Raw genomic sequence first — 21,112 nt, 5'->3', positions numbered from 1 at the left:
CTGAACCAAACGCTCAAGAAATTTACTGACATGGCATAGGTGATCTTTCCAGTTGTCACTGAAGATTAATACATCGTCAATATAAACAACACACCCTGCCAAACCCTCTGTTACAACATTCATGAGCTTCTGAAATGTGGCTGGTGCATTCTTCATACCATATTGCATTACAGAACATGCAAAAGTCTTTCCTAGTGTTACAAAACATGAGATCTCCCTAGCACGTTCAGTCATAGGTACTTGCCAGTATCCCTTTAACAAATCAAACTTACTTATGTACCAAGCCTTTCTGATCTTGTCTATGCAATCTTCCACACGAGGGAGAAGGTAAGTGTCTGTTTTGGTTATCTGATTAACACGTCTGTAGTCGATCAAAGCCGCTGTAACCCACCCGGCTTAGGGACCAGAATGACACGAGAACTCCACTCGCTCTGACAGGGCTCAATCATCTTGTGGTCCAACAGGTAGCCAAGCTCCTTCTGGATGAGAGGAACTTTCACTGGGTTCACACAGTAAGGAGGCAATTTCATTGGCTTTGCGTCTCCAACATTGACATCATGCATCAACACAGTGGTTCTTCCTGGAGTGGCACGGAACACTTGCGGGTACTCCTGCAGTAATGCCGAAAACTCCTGCCTTTCCTCGGGAGGTAGATGAGAAAGCTTAGTCTGGAGATCATTCATGATATCAGGATTCTTCCCCAAACTATCACTCAGGCTCATACTGCATGGGAGAGCTTCACTTGCAGACTCGGGTGGAACAGCTACAGTGCAGACTGGATCATTTTCGTCCCGCCTGTGATATAACTTTAGCATGTTGATGTGACAAAGTTGCTTGTTCTTTCTACGATCTGGTGTGGCGATGACATAGTTGACATCACTGAGTTTCTTCTCCACGAAATAAGGACCACTAAACTTGGCTTGAAGAGGTTGCCCATGCACCGGTAGCAGAATCAAAACCTAATCTCCTGGCTGAAAGTGGCGTAACCTGGACTTCTTATCATAATAAGTCTTCATCTTCTCCTGAGCAGCTCCTAGATTCTTTCTCGCCAGCTGTAAAGCAGTGGACAGCCGTTCTTTGAACTTCATCACATACTCCAGCAGGTTGACGTCATCTTCCTCCGACAGCCAGCATTCCTTGAGTAGCTTAAGGGGTCCTCTTACTTCATGGCCAAACAGTAGTTCAAAAGGTGAGAAGCCCAGTGATTCATTTGGAGATTCTCTTGCGGCAAACACAACGAATGGAAGACCTTTATCCCAGTCTTTCTGATGTTCCAAACAGTATTTCTTGAGCATCGATTTGAGTGTTTGATGATATCTCTCCAACGCTCCTTGGGTCTGGGGATGGTAAGCTGAAGACGTGATCTGGGTGATGTCCAACTCTTTCAGAGACTGCTTGAAAACGTTTGACATGAAATTACTTCCCCAGTCTGACTGTACCTCCTTGGGCAGACCAAACTTTGTGAAGAACCCTAGCATTTCCTTAACCACGTTCTTTGCTGAGATATTTCTAAGTGGAATGGCTTCAGGATAACGAGTAGCCATATCAATCAGGGTCAAGACATAAGAAAATCCTGAAGAAGTCTTAGGAAGAGGGCCCACAATATCCACCAACACACGGGTGAATGGCGCCTCAAAAGGAGGAATGGGAACTAGAGGTGCAACCTTTTCGGTCTGATTACACTTCCCCACAACTTGACAGGTGTGACAAGACTTACAATACCAGGAAACATCCCTGAAGATACCTGGCCAGTAGAAGTTTTTCAAAATGCGTGCCACAGTCTTCCTAACTCCAAGGTGTCCTGCCAAACTGGAATCATGAGCCACTCTAATGATATCCTGCCTACAAACACGAGGGATGACAACTTAATGTACAACCTCCCACTCACAGTCGGCTGATGCTGTTGGAGGTCTCCACTTCCTCATAAGTACTCCTGACTTTATATAATAACAAGTAGAAGCACCAGCTGACTCTTCCTCACTGTAAGCAGAGTTAGCTAGACCTTTCAACTCAGGGTCAGCAACCTGCAACTCAACCAACTCTTGACGAGACAAATTATCAACACTACGGGGTACTGCCTCATCTGGTGAGTGGTCCAAATTAGCAAGAAAAGTGTCAGCTAGGATAACATCATCATCATCATTTTCCTCTAAATCACCAGTAACTTTAGACTTAGCCCTAGTGACAGCACATGCAGGGAACACATCAGGGACATCACAATCCTGGGTCGCAGCCACTGGCTCACTAGACAACTGAGGAGCTGGACACACTTGACTTCCACCAATATCATTTCCAAGTAAGAAAGTTACACCTGACATTGGGAGTGTCTCAACCAACCCAACCATAACGGAACCATTAACAAAACCAGACTCTAAATTCACTCTGCACAGAGGGACAGAGAAGTAATTATTCCCTACACCTTGTAAGATTACAGTTTCATCAGAGGAATTAACATTAGAGCCTAGAACACTGGTCAGCATAAGGAATTGGCAAGCACCTGTATCACGATATATTTTAACTGATTTCCTGTCATTACTGTCCAGAGGACTGACAAAACCATCAGACAGGAAATTAGCACATGAACTCTTGAGAGTGTCACCCACGTTACTGCTCAAAAGAGGAGCTCCATCATGAGAATTTAAGTTACCCCTCAAAGCAGGTTCAGTTAACTCAGTTAAAGAATTATGGGAACTCTCAAGAGTGGACACTAGACCAATTGACTGAATATTTAAAGACTCCTTTTTGTTCACATCACGCTGTCTCCTGAAACATTTCTCCGTAGTATGACCAAGCTTACTACAATAAGTACATTTACTTTTCTGAAATCAAGAGGTGAAGCTGGTATTTACTTCCTGAGAAACATCATCTTTATTCTCTTTCCTGTTACCTGCACTCTGAGTAGAGGCAACGTACTTACTCTCAGCTTTCCCTTTTTCTCTAGAATATCTTTTGTGAGTGAAAACATATTCATCAGCTAAAACTGCAGCATCAGACAAATTATCTATTCTTCTGTCATCAAGATATAGGCTTACATCTTTATAAATACACCTCTTGAAGTCCTCCAGCAAAATCATCTGCTTAAATTTACCAAAATCAGAATCCACATTCTTAGAATTTAACCACTGCTCTAACAGATCTTCTTTGATTTTTGCATACTCAACATGGGATTGCTTATCTTGCTTATAAGTTGTCCTAAATTTTACTCTATAGGCTTCAAGAACAAGCTCATAGGCCTTAAGAATCAAGCTCTTAACTACATCATAATTATCAGATTGATCCTGAGGCAAAGATGCATAAGTTACTTGAGCTTTACCGGTGAGAACAGTTTGAAGGGGTACTGGCCAATACTTTTTGGGCCAATTAAAACCTGTAGCTACCCTCTCAAACAACTGAAAAACTTTGTTAAATCAGATTCATTAAAAAGAGGGACAAGTTTAACATTTTTAGCCACATCAAAATCATCAGAGCTAGATGATCCAGTTCCACCTTGTTTCATGCGATACTCATGGTCTGCCTGAATCCTGGCAAGTTCAACTTGTGCCTGTATCTGTGCCTCCTGAATACGAGCCTGAGACTCCGCCTCCTTAGCCTTTGCCTGAAATTCAGCCTCCTGAATACGAGCCTGAGACTCCGCCTGCTTAGCATTTGCCTGAAATTCAGCTTCTTTAGCACGAGCCTCCTGCAGAGCTAGCTTTAACTTAGCTAATTCAATCTGCGTTTGCTCATTTGGAGGAGTTACATTAAACAAGCTTTTATTAATCATGCCAACAATTTGATCTTTAGAATGATGAGAGTGAACTGCAATTCCCAATTGTTAAGCAACAAGCTTAAGTTCATTCTTTGTTCTGTTTTCTACATCACACACTGTTTGCACATTTGACAAAAAATCTTTGGCTTCATCAAGTGTAGTAATAGTAGACATCATGAATAAATCACAGTCATAAAATATCAAGCAATATCCTTATGATAATATCCTGAATATCCTGATAAGAGGTCGCCAAATTTATGTTACGGAAGAGAGAAAGATAATGTACACTTTAAGTGAGAATACTAAAAATCATCACTGTCCCGCAAAGTTCCAGGTTCAAAACAAAAGAGTTAGGTAAAATTACAAGTTAAAGTTTAATGCTCAAACTAGCAACAAAACATTCAGGACTCATAAGGATAATGTAATGGCAAAAAACAGGTTAAATATATGGTTAACTGCAATAGCCTCTATTAACACGAAATTAGCATGAGTAAATTTATCTAAGTCAGCCCTGTTAAAATGGAATACCAGATAATACTCAGTGAATGCCAGATATATTATTACAGATACAAAATATTATTAATGATGGCTGACAACAAGAACCTTACATAAATTACAAAAGCCTCACTAGGCCTACGAATTAACACCTTACGCTACACAGTACAAGAAAAAATGCAGCAACACTTATACTCAAATTACACAGCTGCTAGATGGTTGGAGACTTCCTGAGCACTCACAATAATAACTGTACAGGGGAGGACAGAGATGTGAACAAAATGAGGAGTAGATCTAAGTGGCAATAATGCAGAGACTGAGCTCATTATATAGGGGCCAGCAGAGCTTGATACAACTTGTAAGAAGGACGCGCAAATGAAGCCATAGGGGACAAAGAGCTGACAGTCCTGCTCTGAACAACAGAAAGGACGACTTACTCTACTATAACGGTAGAAGGGGGGGACTGAGGCAGAACACGCTCGTGATCAAACATGCAGCATACTGTGCGTTAAAATTACACAAAGGATGATGAAATCATAGGCTATGTAACAACACATACATCCACTTTCGCACCCTCAAGCACCTGGACAATCTCACTCTTTCACGTCATCATTCACACCCTTTACATTCCATGTAGCTATCCGCACCATGTCCTTTGTTTGGTCCTTAGTCGTCACCTTTTGGTCAGTCCTGATCCGAGGCTTCTTGTTCGTATTATTAGTTAGTTTTCCGGAGAGGGGCACTAACCCTCCGCCAACCCATTTGTTGTCACATTGGAACATGTGTTGGATGGTTATAAGGTTACCACTCGGCGTTGTAAATGCTTTCCTGATTTACAGGAAAACATTTGGCTTGCCACTTAGTGTAGAGTTACCCTAAAAAACAAAGAACCACTACACTAAGTGGGTGGATGATGGGCGCCTCCATCATGATGATGATAATAATAATTTATGGTTTATGAAGGCAAGGCAGCCCTATGGCTGAAATGATATATGGAAGAGTTAAAAAGTAATATTAGTAAAAGGTGAGCACTGCCTCAAAATTAAATGTAACAGCCTAATTTACGGAAAAAGTGATAATAACTAGGTTTACTTGAGAAATAAAAATAAATCAGCTTTTGATCCAAGTGGTAGTGACTTGTTGCTGGTAGGGATGGTGTGAGGTGGTGTTGGGGCAGGGGAATCGAACAAGTTGCGGTTATGCGAGTGGTGCAAGATTTCGAGTCCAAACTGGTGGAGGTATGCTTCATGGGCTTCAGAGATGGTTAAGCTGAAAGTTTGAAGTGAGGTGGCATCTTGTGGCATAGTTAACATGCTTGGCCTAGAATTATCTTTGCAGCACACTTTTAGATGGACTGTAATCTTTGTTTCTGTGTTGCAGTAAGACTTGGTGACCATACTGGTAAGGTATGTGTCAGTTTTGGAAGTACGAAAGAGATGTAAATGTTGCAACATGCTGAGCTTGAAAGAGGCAGATTGAAGGATGAAAGCTGAGTCGGTACCAGCATAGTTTGCTGTTCATAGTGATGCCGAGAGGCTTGATGGTCTGGACAAGCTCAAAGAAGTGGTCGTCCTGATTAAGGGAGGGAGTGGGGTGGGAATAGTGGCCAAGTCAATCTCCATGATGACAGTCTTGTGGCAGTTGATGCTGACAATATTTTAAAGTGTTCATTCCAGGAGACTGTTGAAATTTTGCTGCAAAGTGAGGTAGTCTGGGATGGGGTTGGTGTTATTGACTGCCATGGTGATGGTAGAGTCGTCAACATATCTCCATCGAAGGCTGGTGTCAGTGAAGGCATCTTTGATTAGGATAAGGAAACAGAATGGTCCCATCCTGGTCCCTTATGGCACACCACAGGTGATGGAATGGAAACTGAAGTAAACCCACTGGGACGAACAGCTTGTTCCCTGCCATTCAAAAAGTCGGCAAGCCAGGGAATGAGACTTGCACTGACACCAGTTTTCATTGCTTTTGATGACTATTGTGGTGTGGTTAAGGAGATCAAATGCTTTTGTGAAGTCAATGAAAGTGGAAGTTTTCCAATTTTCTAAGCTGATGTAAATAAAGTCTAGCCGGCAGATTAAGTAATGGATGGTAGATGTTTTAGCATTGCCCAGTTGCTGCGTAACTATGTTTTGTGATATCTTCATAAATCCATTCAGCAAGAAAACTCTCATAAAATAGACTGGGTGTAAAGGGGATGGTGATTGGATTGTTGAAACTGGATGGGTTAGTAACTTTGGGTATGGCTGTGTCTTAGGATTTCTTCCAAGTGGATGGTGATGTGCACTGCTGAATGGAAGCATTGATGATGGAGCATAGTGGTTTAGAGAGTTCTGGTGCAAACTCATTCAATAGATTCACTGGTTGATCCAGTGGTGTCTGTTCTTAAGTTCTGGTAGGTCTTCAGCTTTTTGTTAACTTCGAGTTCTTCGTCAAGTGGGTGAGGTGCAGGAGCTGCAATGGAGGCGGGAAGAAGGGTGGGGTCCAGTATGGGGAGGCACTGGCAAACAGAAGCAAAATGGGTGTTAAAGAGTTCAGCTGCATCTGGGATGATTAGACTGTTTGTACAGGGGAAAAAAACATGAACGACTGTTCAGGCCACAGATCTCTGGTTCATCCATACCATTGGCTTACATTAGTGTTTTTAAGTGTTTTTATCTTACTGGCATAGAAACTTCTTTGTCAGCCTAGTTTCACGGATGACTGCATTGTCCAAAGACCGATAGAGTACTAGATTAATGTTTTGATATGCTTGTTTACATTGGTACATGAACCATTTGATACGTGACGTGATCAAGGGATCATCACTGGTGTAGATCGTAAGGGTCTTCTCTGGGAAGAAGTGGTGGCAGGCTGTGATAAGGGATGAATGGCGATTTTGCTACTTCAGTTCAACATCGTTCATGGCTAAAACTTCTGTCCAAGGATAATGAGTGATCTCACTCTCCAAACAGCCGGATGGATGATTAGCGTAGTGGTCTGTAGGTTCGTATTATAGTTTTATGCACCTGGGACGCTGTGGGTCCTAGAGACCAGAGTATGGATGCATGCCTGCTGCATCCAAATGATGGGAGGTACCAATCTGCAAGGTCCATAAGAATTAGGCCAAGTATGTTATCCTCATACGTGGAAAAATGAACGACCTGTGTAAGATTAAACTGAGCCTGAAGATCTGAGGTGTCTAATATACTGAAGTCTCCTCAAATAATGAGTTTTGAGGAGGGGTACCTAAATTTAAGTTGGTCTGTAGTGTTAATCAGGTGGTGTAGCAAAAGATCCTTGGTGGGAGCACGGTGTGGGTGATATACCATGCAGCATATAATTAAGGAGGCAAGGCAAGGGTGGTGTCGCAAGGTTACACCTACTCACAAAACCTCCAAGTCAGTTGAACTGTAATATTCAAAGGGGATGGGTAAAATGCAGTGTTCCAAACAAACAACACTTTTCTGTGTTGTGCGTAGATTATGAAATAAATTGTAGTTTTGGACGTGCATGGTGTCCATCAGAATTTGCCATGTCCGTGAGATGGCAACAATACCAAGACGTGTACTGGCAGTCACTGTGATCTGTTCATCTAGTTTATTGTTCAAGGATGTTACATTCAAAACTTTTATTGTAGGAAAATTGTACCATGATGAGGCACCTCAGAATGCTTGTATGGCTTGGGGTGATGAATTTTTTCAATTGGTTGTTTTAATTGGCTTGATGCTACGCTGAACCTTGCTTCCTCATTTTCACCTTCAGGCATGAAACAAATTGTGTGTGTGTGTGTGTGTGTGTGTGTGTGTGTGTGTGTGTGTGTGTGTGTGTGTGTGTGTGTGTGTGTGTGTGTGTGTGTGTGTGTAACCACCTTGTTGTGGTGGGGGGATTGCATGCACCGTAAATCTGGTGGGCCTAAAAAGCGGGAGGGGATATCCCCCCCCCCCTGGACTCAGCAGGACAGCATTACTCATGCCAGAGGGGCCATCAGTGAGGGGTCAGTCTAAGTGCTCCCAGGTCCACTGCCTTGTAGATTGCCCTTGGATGGGCTAAGGCTATGGGAGTAAACCCCCCCAAAAAATCCAGATCTCCTGGCAGATTCCTGTAACCCCGCTCAGTGGATGATCGTCGAGAATCTTCATGCCATCATCACAGGCTGTGAAGAGCCAATTCATGTGGTAGTAAGGACTGCATACCCTCACCATCACACCAAACCCATTCATTGCCTAAGGCCACTGCTATACTAACCTCCCATTTTATCCTATCAACAATATCAAAAGACTTATGGTGACAGGATCGAGTCACAGTTACAGGTCATGGATGGTGCTGGAAGTCAGTACCTCGAGTCCTGCACATAGGTGGTATTGGCCCAGTGGTTGCTGGCATGATGGCATAGGGGCAATTCATACCTTCGGCAGCATCCAGTGTGACTAAGTAGCCGGATATGGACACTCAACTGTTTACTTCTTACGGGGAGGAGTTTAGAAAAGGTAACCTAAATATTTGTTTCTCCACATCAGTTGGGCAGATAACCACATCTGCCAAGGCATCCCACATTCCAGTCAGAAAACCAAAAGGATCCCTCTGACCCTTGCTACCTGGATTATACCTTGCTTGATATCGACCACGAAACACAACCATGCTGTAAAACTGCCTGTATTGCTCATGAACTCAAAACATATAATACTGACATTGCTGCCATGTCTGAGACTCGCCTTTCAGGAGAGGACAATCTAATAGAAGCAGGCGATGTCTATATTTATTTCTGGAGGGGATCCCCAGACAATGTAAAAGGAAATAATGATATTGGCTTTGCAGTCCAAAGCAACCTACTACACAATATCCAAGAAACACCTATGGGTATATCAGAGAGGCTGATGTCTTGGTGCATACAACTCTCAAAAGGCCATTATGCAATCCTCATCAGTGCCTATGCCTCCAATGCTTGATTCTGAGGACACCAAAGATCTCTTTTATGACTCTTTGGATGCTACCATTCGCTCAGTACGACCTAATGACAAACTGATCCTGTTTGGAGATTTTAATGCCGGTGTAGGAAAAGATAATCACCTTGAGCAAGGCATTATAGGCTACCATAGTGTTGGTAACTGATCAAAGAGGATGGCCAGTTACGTCACCAGTGCCTCCATAATATCATACAAACGTTCTGGAACCAAAAACTGATTCCATCTGAATGGCTTACTTCTGATATTGTAACCATTTTTCAACTTAAGAATAAACACAAGACCACGTGAATGCAGCCACAATCTAGACATTGGCACCTAACTAACTACTTCATTCTAAGGCAGCAAGATCAAAGAAAAGTTTTTATAACCCACGTTATGAGAAGTGCTGAGTGCTCAACGTATGCCTACAAATGCATTGCTGCTCAACAACCAAGAAACTAAACTATAGTACTTTAAAGGATGTGGCAACTTGTGACACTTTCCTCAGTATTATTACAGAGAAGCTCTCTCAATGTCCACCACCCGATTCAAACAACAATGCACCAAACCTAGATGCAGAGTGGAGGAACATTAACTCATGGATTGCTCGATTACCTTTTTTTCTCTATCCCACCCCGTGGTGTACAAAAAATGAAGGGAAAAAATATAGTACTTGAAGATAAACAGCCAGGGCATCATCTGGTGAAAAGAAAATAATCTTTCTCTCTCTCCGTCTTTGTGTAGGGCCATGCATGTTTGCGTACTGGAGTAGTGAAAAAAAAAATCTTTTTGTGTATTATAAACTTGAAGATAAACATCCAAGGCATCATCTGGTGAAAGGAAAATCTCTCTCTCTCTCTCTCTCTCTCTCTCTCTCTCTCTCTCTCCGTCTTTGTATAGCACAATGCGTAAGTTTGCGTAGGGGTCGAGTTGTTTACGATAATGCACGGCCAGCACAGCCTGAGCTGTGGCTTGAAACGTGATGCTACCCAGCCTGAGCTGTGAATCGCAATCCACGGGTTAAGACACTGCTCCAAAGTACTCCAGAAGATACCCAAGGCTTCACTCGCCGTTGTAAAGACTAATTGGATGAAAAATGCTGAGGCATACGTGACTTTCTTGCAATGAAGAATAGAGCACATAACAACTGGTTGGCTCATCCTAGCTACTTAATCCAAAATTCAGTTCAAGAATCTCAGACATGAAACGCAGAGAAAACTGCATGACGTGAAGAACAAATGGTGGACTGAGCAAGCAAAAGAGCTGCAAGAACTGGCTGATATTAACAACCAACATGGGTCTGACAAGTCAGTTAAAACCATCTATGGGCCAACCAAACATAACATATACCCTGCTCAGTCAGCCGAAGGAGTGCACATGAAAGACATGCAAGCCATCCATCCATCCATCATTCAATCCTACATTGCCCCACGAGGAGCGTAGGAGCCCGGGGCTAGGCAGTTGGTCCCGACATTTAAGATGACAGTGACCAGCCTCACTCATCCCTGAGTGGCATTACATGAGCAATCAACCCCAAACACCCCTTGGATATAAACCTTCACCGGCTCAATCCGATTGGAGCGCAATAACTACCCACTAAACCACTAGGCGCCAAAATTTGGTTATATGATTACCACCCAGCGTAGTAAATGGTTTCCTGGTGCACAGGAAACCATTTGGCTTGTCACTCAGTGTAGAGTCACCCACAGGCTGAAGGAAGTGGAAAGAATGAAGGAAAGAAAGACAGAAGAGGGAGTGTAAAGTCACCCGTAGGCAGAAGGACAAGGAAAGAATGAAGGAAAGATGGATGGAGAGGAAAGGGCAGACACCTGAGAGCTGCACTACATCGAGTGAGTGGATGGTGAGCGCCCCCACCTACCACAAAGACATGCAAGCAATCATAGAAAAATGGGCACGTCACTTAAATACTTTACTGAATTTAAGAAACCTTGTGAAGCACAATATCCTTCACAACATCCTAAATGCTCCTCAAGCAGCAGATCTCGATGTCCTGCCTACACTTGGAGAAACTGATAGGGCCATCTTATCTCTAAAAAATAATAAAAGCCCTGGCCCTGACTACATAATTTGAACTGATCAAAGAGGATGGCCAGTTACGTCACCAGTGCCTCCATAATATCATACAAACGTTCTGGAACCAAAAACTGATTCCATCTGAATGGCTTACTTCTGATATTGTAACCATCTACAAGTACAAAAGGGGCCACTCAAACTGTAACAGCAGCAGACGTATGTCCCTCCTTGTGAATGCTGGCTAAGTACTAGTCAAGGTAAAGTTATTCAGACCGACAAAACATTTGACTGAGTCAACACTTCTTGAAACACAATGTGGATTTCGGAAAGAATGAAATACCTGTGATATGATCTTTGTTGCCCAACAGATACAAGAGACTAAATATCAATAAAACAGAAATAATATTTTCTCAGAGAGACAATGCAGCAGAGCTTCTTGCGTTTCAGATAAATGATGAAAATGCAAAACAGGTTGAGAATTTTACCCATAGCAGAAGCATGCTCAGAAATAAACATAACATTGATGCTGAGTTCCATGCACGAATGAACAGTGCATCAGCATCTTTTGGGTGTCTCAAATCCAGAGACTTTGAAAACACCAACTTGAGAACTGAGACGAGGGTATCAGTATATACAACTGTATGTCTATTCACCCTTTTGTACGTTGCTAAATCCTAGACTACTTACCACCGTCAAATCAAACATCTTGAGTCTTTTCACATCCAATACTTACAGTGGATCCTAGGATTCTCATGGGAGGATAAAGTCCCTCACTCATAAATTCTCCAGTGGGCAAAGTCAACCAGTATACAGTAGAAACCACTTTAGCTAAAAAAAAACATCTTAGATGCGTTGGGAACGTGTTCTGCATGTCTGACCACTGCCTTCCCTGTCAGATTCTGTATGGCCAGCTCCCTGCAGGATGTCGCAATCCGGGACAGAGGAAATGATATGAAGATCATATAAGAACAACTCTGAAGAAATACAACATCATACCAAAAGATCTTGAAACCAATGCCTCTGACAGAAAACAATGGCGAGCCCTCTGCAGCAATCGAGCCATTCATTTCAAAGAAGCTTGGAACCTGGCCAAAAAGGAACGTAGACAACAGAGGCATAACCAAAACAGACTTCTCTCATTAAACCCGGACCTGACATACCGACTGTGTTGTAAAGTATGTGGATCCAGAATTGGTCTGCACAGGCACACACGTTAGCACCAAAGACTGACAAACACACTGTGTTAGTGACTATTGCTGCCGCCATCTTCTACTATAGAAGGACAGATTTAAGTATGGTAAATAAATGTGTGTGTGTGTGTGTGTGTGTGTGTGTGTGTGTGTGTGTGTGTGTGTGTGTGTGTGTGTGTGTGTGTGTGTGTGTTCTTACCTAATTGTTCTTCCTTAATTGTATCTTTACAGGAATGAGTCAAGCTCGTACTGTCCAGTGTCTTAAACCATATTTATCGTACATATCCTTAAATTTGTAAATAGTTTTGGCACACACTTTTTCATTCGGTAGTGCATTCAACTGATCAACTGCTCTACTTGGGAAACTAAATTTCCTTACATCTTTCTCACCTCTCTTTTTATGCATTAATTTTTTGCAGTGTCCTCTTGCTGATGCATCCCCATAGGTTATGTAATCATTTATGTCTATTTTCTCCTTCCCTGATATGCATTTATATAGCATAATCATATCACCTCTTTTCCTTCTCTCCTGTAATGATGGTAGATTCAGATTCTTTAGCCTTTCTTCGTAGCTTAGGTCCCTTAAGCTTGGTACCCATCTTGTAGCGGCCCTTTGAACTTTTTCAATCTTGTTTATGTGTTTTTTGAGATGAGGACTCCAGACTACTGATGCATACTCCAGGGTTGGTCTGATGAATGATGTTATTATCTTTCTTAGCACGTCTTCATTTATGTATGTGAACACTATTCTCATATTTGCAAGCAGTGTATACATGCTCCGTACCTTCTCACTGATGTGGTCAGCCGGAGATAGTCTGTTACTGATAATCACACCTAGGTCCTTCTCTCTTTCTGATGTGAGTAGGGTTTTATTTCCTAACTTATACTCCCAATCAGGTCTTTTTCCACTTTTACCAAATTGACTACATGACACTTGTCCACATTGAATTCCATTTGCCATGTATTACTCCATTCATAACGTTTATTTAATTCTTCTTGTAGGTCTTTACAAGAGTTTGTTAGTAATTCTCCTTTGTATTTTTCCATCATCTGCAAACATATTTAGATAGCTTTCATTTCCAGTGTTACTATCTATATCATTTATATACACTAAAAACATGATTGGTGCCTGCACTGAGCCCTGTGGAACTCCGCTAGTCACTCCTCCATGATGAGTAATTTCTCCTTAGTACTGTTCTCATTTCTCTTTTTATGAGAAAATCTTGCATCCAACAATACAGTTTGCCTCGGATTACTCCTTGATGGTACAGTTTCCATAAAAATCTTTGGTGTGGTAGTTTGTCAAATGCTTTCTTGAAATCTAAATGGATACTGTCCACCCATCCTTCTCTTTTCTGTAAAGTGTCTGTTACTCTGTCATAGTAGCTCAACAGCTTAGTAACACAGGATTTTCCTTTTCTGAAACCAAACTGTCTTTCTTTTATCATATTGTGTTCTTCTAGATGATTTACCCAAGCTTTTCTTATAGGCATTTCTAATACCTTGCTTACAACACTGGTTAGTGACACTGGTCGGTAGTTGAGTGGATTTTGTCTATTCCCTTTCTTGAATAAGGGAACAATGTTTGCTTTCTTCCAAATGTCAGGTAGTTTACCTTGTCTCAAGGATTTCTTGAAAATTAAAGATAATGGTTTACTCAACTCCTCTGCACATTCACGTAGCACCCAACATGAAATATCATCAGGACCATTTGCTTTTCCTTTGTCTAATTTACTTAACTCCTCCTGTATTTCTTTTTCTCATATTTGTATATCTGGTAGTATGTGTGGGTATGAATGTTCCACATAATCCCTCTCAAAATTTTTTTCTTCTGTAAAAACTGATTGGAAACTCTTATTTAGTGCTTCACAAATATCCTTCTCTTGTGAATAGGTGATTCCCTCGCCCGTAATGGATTGTATTTCATCTTTTACTTTGGTTTTGCTTCTGATGTAACTGCAGAATAACTTCAGTTGATCACTACTTTTATTTATGATATCCTCCTCAAACTGTTTTTGGGCTTCCCTCCTTATTCTTGTATAATCGTTTCTCGCCTGTTTATAGTTGTTATATGCCCTTTCACTATTGTGTCTTCTGTAATTATTCCACAACAAATCTCTTTTTTCTTTTGATTTTTTACATTCTGTGTTGAACCATTTCTTTATTTTCTTTTCTGCTCCTTTGTGCTTTGGGATGTACTTCTGGACTCCTATTTCATAAAGTTCACAGAATGTTTTATATATAGCATTTAAATCTTGTCCTCTAAGCTCCTTTTCCCAATCAATTTCTAAGAAGTACTTCTTTAGGTCATGATAGTTTCCCTTTTTATAGTTCAGGCTCTTTTTGTAACTTTCATTGCTGTTAACTATATCATATGCAATCCTGAAGTTGCAATTTAGTACTGCATGGTCGCTTTTGCCGAATGGAGGGTGATATATTAAATTGTTAATATCGTTTTCTTGCCTAGTAAATATAAGATCTAGCATTGAGGGTACATCGAGTCCTCTTTTTCTGGTGCTTTCCCTTACGTGTTGCATTGGGAAAATCTGGCACGAGATCCAGGAGCTTTTGGTCCCAACAGCCTTCTTGGCTTATTATATCTAGAGTATTCCAATTTATATTTGTATTAAAATCTCCAATTAGTATAATTCTTTCCGATTTCTCTTCTATTCTATGTAGTAATGCTCTTAAACACAGAATTGTACTCTCCGCCAGGTCGTCATATTCGCCTCTTTCCCATGTGTTTGATCTGGGTGGCTTGTACAAATTGGCTATAGTTACTTTCCCTTCAGATATATTGATCTCAATTGTAATCAGTTCTACTTGTGAGGGTATATCTAGTTCTATATCTTTGACTTTTAGATTTTTCTTAGTTAATATTATAATTCCTCCTCCTTTTTTTTAAGTTCCTATCTCTTCCCCATATATTGTATTCCCCCATGTTTAGGATGTCATTTGATATCCTTGGTGTTAATTTTGTTTCAGTTAAGCATATTATATGTGGTTCATTTTCTCTGATATAAACATTCATCTCTAATAATTTAGATACCATTCCATCCACATTTGAGTACATCAACTTAATCATCTTGTTTACATACTTGTCATGACTTGGTTCTACTACCTTCCTCCTTTTTATTCCCTCCTGCCTATGTACCACTTTCGTACCTGCAATCCAATTACTTTGTAAAAAAAAATTATCCTTTTCCTCCTCTGATCTTCCCTCATTTTTTGTTTTTGCTTCCTCCCTCTTCTCTTTCAGTAATTCCAGTTCCTCTTGTGTTAGGCATCTTTTTATCCAAACATTTTTGAACTTCTCTTTTTCCATGAGATTCTTTGCATTTTTTAGTATCTCCTCCACAGTGTTTACACTCTGGAAGGTTACCTTTAGGAGTCTTGATTTGTTTCTCTCGTATTTCCCCAACCTTTTGTGTTCCTCTATGTCTTTACTACATATTTTCTCTGATACTGCCTTCAATATGCTCATTACATTTGCCATCTCCTTTTTGTCTCGTGAGATCTTGTTTCTTACTTCTTCCTCTTCTATACCAGTGATTACTATATATTTGTTGATATCTGCTGAATCTCTGACTAATTTAGGATTGTTTAGGATTATTCTTTTTGCTTCCTTTTTAATTCTTTTTTCTTCCACACTTGTTTCTAAGTCTTTCTTTACTTTCACCATTTCAGCATAAGTGGTTTCCACATCATTTTTGTAGGTTTGCACAGCTTCATTCACCTGTGTTATCCTCTCCTCAGTATCACTGCTCTGATCTATCAGATTGCTTACTTGCCTAATTGTCTCTTTATCACTTTTGAACTCTTCCATAATACTCTCATGGTTGACTACTGTACTTGTCATTTCACTAATTTTCCTCCTAAGTGAACCCACTTCTATTGTCGGTTCATCTACTGTTGTGTCTTTCTTGTTGGTTTCCTTTCCTAATTTTTCTATTTCTTCCTTTTGCAATTGCATCTGTTTCTTAATTTCATCAATCTCATTCTGAAAAGCCATCTCTAGTCTGTGTACTCGTTCCACCAGTTTATTATGAGTCTCCATTTCAACCAGTTCTTGGTAGAAATCATCATCCTGCTTTATACCTTTATCCCTTTTCTTGTCCAAATTTGCTTTACTAAAGTATGTGGCCATCATGCAGTACTAAAAGCACATATACTACTTACATTCCCTGGTGCAGTCGTAGACTAAACAATTGATCAGCTGATTTTGCGCATTCTTGTGCTACTTTGTTTTCTTTAATGTTTGAACAAGTCTTACTTAAAACTTCTTTTTATATTAGAACACTGTTTAGTCGAACCTGGTACAGAGCTTGACTCTTATAAAGATACTAATATAGGTAATGCCATTGGCCAAGTTGATCAAGTATGGAGTGGTGGCGACGTGTGTCTGCTCCGCTCTGTGTGTGTGTGTGTGTGTGTGTGCACTCTACAATCCACTATAATTAGTATCAGCTTGCAGAGCTTTTCTTAATCTTCTGAGAGGAAGCCGCATTGTGATGATTGTTTAAAGGATTTTTTTCCTCACGGGACTAGTGAGAGTTTGTTGAGTAAGCCATTCAAGTAAATATCATCTGCATGACAGTTTCCTTGTTAGTAGAGTCTGTAGATTCCAGGTTGATAACTGTCGGGTAGTAACAAAGTTATAACAACAGTGTGGTACCGCTTACTACCTTGTGTGCTTTCCAAAAACGGACATGCTTCTACAAACACTACTTTCTCAGGCTGAAGGTCAGCCAGTATCATGACCAACATATCTCTTCCTGAGCAAGTTTTGCTCCTTCGACGCTGTTATAGTTTTGCTTAAGGGATGCCTAACGTGGTAATGAATGCAGAAATTTGACAAGTGCTCCTCAAAAATTCAATATATATATATATATATATATATATATATATATATATATATATATATATATATATATATATATACAATAATTGGGTTGGCGGATGGTTAGTGCCCCTCCAAGGAAAAGAACTAACTAAAAATACAAACAAGAAGCCTCGGACTAGGACTGACCAAATGGTGACGACTAAGAACTGAACAAAGGACATGGTACGGATAGCTACTTAGAATGTAAGGGGTGCAAATGATGTGAAAGAAAGAGAGCTTCTCCAGGTGCTTGAGGGTGCGAAAGTGGATGTATGTGTATTAAATGAAACTAAATGGAGAGGTGAGGCTGTGAGAGAACTGGAGTATGGATGGGATATATGCACAGGAGTAGGTGAGAATGACAGGGCAAGAGAAGGAGTGTATATTGTTGTGAGTAATAGATGGAAGGAGAATATAAGCGAGTATGGATCGGTTGGCTCAAGGATTGTATGGGTAGGACTGAAAGTTGGACTACAAATGTGGGCGATTATGTGCATGTAAGCGCCAACGCAAGATCGTGCAAGTAGAGTGACAGAAGAGTTCTGGACAAATGTGGAAGTGTGCATGGAAAAGTTTGAATGGAATGAGAGAGTGTTTTTGACAGGAGATATGAATGGAAAAGTAGGGAATGTGAAGGTGCATGGAGTAGTTGGTGAGTGGGGTGTGTCTGCAGAGATGGATGAGAATGGCAGTGTTTTAATGGACATTTGTGCCGGGAGGGGGTTGGTGATAGCCAATACCGTCTTCATGCACAAAATGATCCATAGGTATACGTGGTGAATGATGAGAAGGGTGGGTTGTGAACTGAATGAACAGAAGGCAGTGATTGATTATGTGAGTGTGGATGAAAGCATGATAAGGTGTGTAATGGATGCAAGAGTATATAGAGGCTGGGGGAGTGGACTTTCTGACCTCCCCTTGGTGGTGGTCAGAATCAAGGTCTAAAGGAAATGGAGAAATAGAAGAAGGGAAGACAGGAGGAAGTACCGTAGTTCATGCAAGGAGAGTGGAAGGGTTGGAAGACGATGGAAAAAAGGCAGAATATAAGAGGGAAGTGGAGGAGCAATTGAGTAAATATGGATTGGAGCAGATGAGGGAGGTGGAAGGTGTTTGCAAGATATTCTCAGAAGAAATTAGTGCAGCATGTGATATAAGGTGTGGGTTGAAGAGAAGACGAGATGCAGGGAACAGCGTGGTGGAATGAAAAGGAGAGAGAGGTTGTGGCACAAAACAAGAAAGCATATAGTGAGTAGATGAGAAACAGGGGCGTGGAAGAAGTTGAGAGACGGAAGAGAGAGTTGTACGTAGAGAGGAAGAGGGAGGTGAAAAGATTAGTGAGAGAGAGTAAGAAGAGAGTGGATGAGGAATTAGGAAGGCATTTGATGTAAAGTGGAGGGAATGTAAGAAAATGTTCCGGAAAGAGGTAAAGAGAGTTAGACAGGGTGCCAAAGAACTTTGTCAGGGAGTGAAAGATAAAAATGGTAGATTATTAGTAGAGAAGGAAGAAAAAGTGAGCAGATGGAGAGAACATTTTAAAGAATTCTTAACATAGAAAATGAAAGTAATGCGAATGTAAGTGGCTTGGGAATGGTTGGGAGACGGAGGGATGTGAGAAGAGAGGAAGAAATCAGTAATATGGAAGTTGTAGAAGCAATGAAGAAAGTTAAAATGGGGAAAGCCCCAGGAATTGACAGAGTGTGTGATGAAATGCTGAAGCATCGGGGAGAGATAGTAGTTGAAATGTGGAAGATGTGCAGATTGGCCTGGAAGAAGGGTAAGTCATAGATGATTGAAGTCAGGTATAATTATTCCCCTGTACAAAGGAAAAAAAGGAAAAAGAAGTATGTTGTAATCATAGGGGCATTTGTCTTCGTAGTGTACCATAACAGGAAAAGTATATGGTAGGATACTTATTGACAGAGTTATGGAATAACAGGAATTAGTCGGAGAAGAACAGGGAGGTTTTAGGAAGGGAAGAGGTTGTGCAGATCAGATATTCATTCCTACTTCTTTATTGGAAAAGTTTCTAGAGAGGAGAAAGACGTTGTATGCGGCCTTCATGGATTTGGGGAAATCACATGACAGGGTGGATAGACAAGGACTGTGAAAAGTATTAAGAATATATAGAGTAGATGGGAAGTTGTTAAATGCCGTGAAAAATACGTATGAGGGTGCTAAGGCTGCAGTGAGTGTGGATAGTGATCTGAGAGAATTCTTCTATTTGAAAGTTGGACGGAAACAGGGATGTGTCATCTCCATGGTTGTTCATTCTATACTCGTATATGGATGCGGTTATAAAAGAGATAAAAGGTAGGGAAGTGGATACTGAAGCGGCCCTAGTGAGAGAGGGAAAGTGTATGGAAACTCCCTGTACTGTTGTTTGCAGATGATACTGTGTTGTTAAGTGAAGACAAATTGGAGCTGCAAGTCTTGGTGGATGAGTTTGGGAGAGTGTGTAAGAAACGGAAATAAATGTGAATGTTCGAGAGAGATGAAGTCAGTACATGTACAATAAGGTTGGATGAGGAGGAAACGGAGAATGTGAGTACGTTTAAGTACTTGGGTAGTGTGATGAGTAAGGATGAAAGTTTAGAGGGTGAAGTGCTTGAAAGGGCACGACAAGGAAGAAGGGTTGATGGATTCTTGAAAGCAGTGAAAAGAAACAGGGAAGTGAGCATGGAAGTGAAAAAGTTACTATATGACAGTACTGTGATAACAAGTCTAACGTATGGCAGTGAAGCCTGGACTTTGCTGGAGGGACAGAAGTCAAGAGTGAGTGCGGTGGAAATGAGTTATTTGAGAGGAGCCTGTGGAGTCACATGGAGAGACAGACTGACAAATGAGGAAGAGAAGGAGCACTGTGGTGTGGATGTGGATGTGATAGGAAGCATTACGCGAAACACATTGAGGTGATTTGGCCATGTGGAGAGGATGGAGAGTGAGAGACTGATGAGGAGAGTGTATGTGAGTGAGGTGGACGGGGGGAGAGGGAGGGGGAGGCCAAGGAGGAGAGAGTGGGATGAAGTGGAGAGGTATATGAGAGGGGGGGGGGTGAGATCGGAACAGGGCAGTTAAATGGTGGGGGAAAGGGCGACATGGAGGCGATTTCTTAGTGGTCACCCCTTACAGGATTATGGCGTCTGGCAATATATATATATATATATATATATATATATATATATATATATATATATATATATATACCACGTTGAGTACACCGCTTCTCGTCCGATCAGCGAAGTTAAGCAACGTTGGGTCTGGTTAGTACTTGGATGGGTGACCACCTGGGAACACCAGATGCTGTTGGCATAACGTTCTCCCTACGTGTCAAGTGGGGTTGGTGGAGGATTAGTGCCCTTCCCTGTAAAGCAATTAACTCTAAGCCATTGGCCACCCCGTTTGGGATACGTGGCGTCTGGCAATGAATGAATGAATGAAAATAAATATATATATATATATATATATATATATATATATATATATTTATATATATATATATATATATATATATATATATATATACACATATATAATATATATATATATATATATATATATATATATATATATATATATATATTGTTACATAGCCTATGATTTCATCATCCTTTGTGTAATTTTAACGCACAGTATGCTGCATGTTTGATCACGAGCGTGTTCTGCCTCAGTCCCCCCTTCTACCGTTATAGTAGAGTAATTCGTCCTTTCTGTTGTTCAGAGTAGGATTGTCAGCTCTTTGTCCCCTATGGCTTCATTTGCGCAACCTTCTTACAAGTTGTATCAAGCTCTGCTGGCCCCTATATAATGAGTTCAATCTCTGCATTATTGCCACTTA

The 21,112-nt window shown here is 40.9% G+C and overlaps 1 pseudogene; it reads left to right on the top strand.

Moving 5' to 3' along the window:
- Positions 1–20,467: 20,467 nt before the first annotated feature.
- LOC145412656 (5S ribosomal RNA) lies at positions 20,468–20,586 on the top strand (annotated as a pseudogene).
- The last annotated feature ends 526 nt before the right edge of the window (positions 20,587–21,112 follow it).

Source organism: Coenobita brevimanus, chromosome 93 (genome assembly GCF_032717465.1).
Source record: "Coenobita brevimanus isolate Jiangsu-jjx chromosome 93, ASM3271746v2, whole genome shotgun sequence".
Lineage (NCBI taxonomy): Eukaryota > Metazoa > Arthropoda > Malacostraca > Decapoda > Coenobitidae > Coenobita > Coenobita brevimanus.
This window is presented reverse-complemented; position numbering and strand designations above follow the sequence as displayed.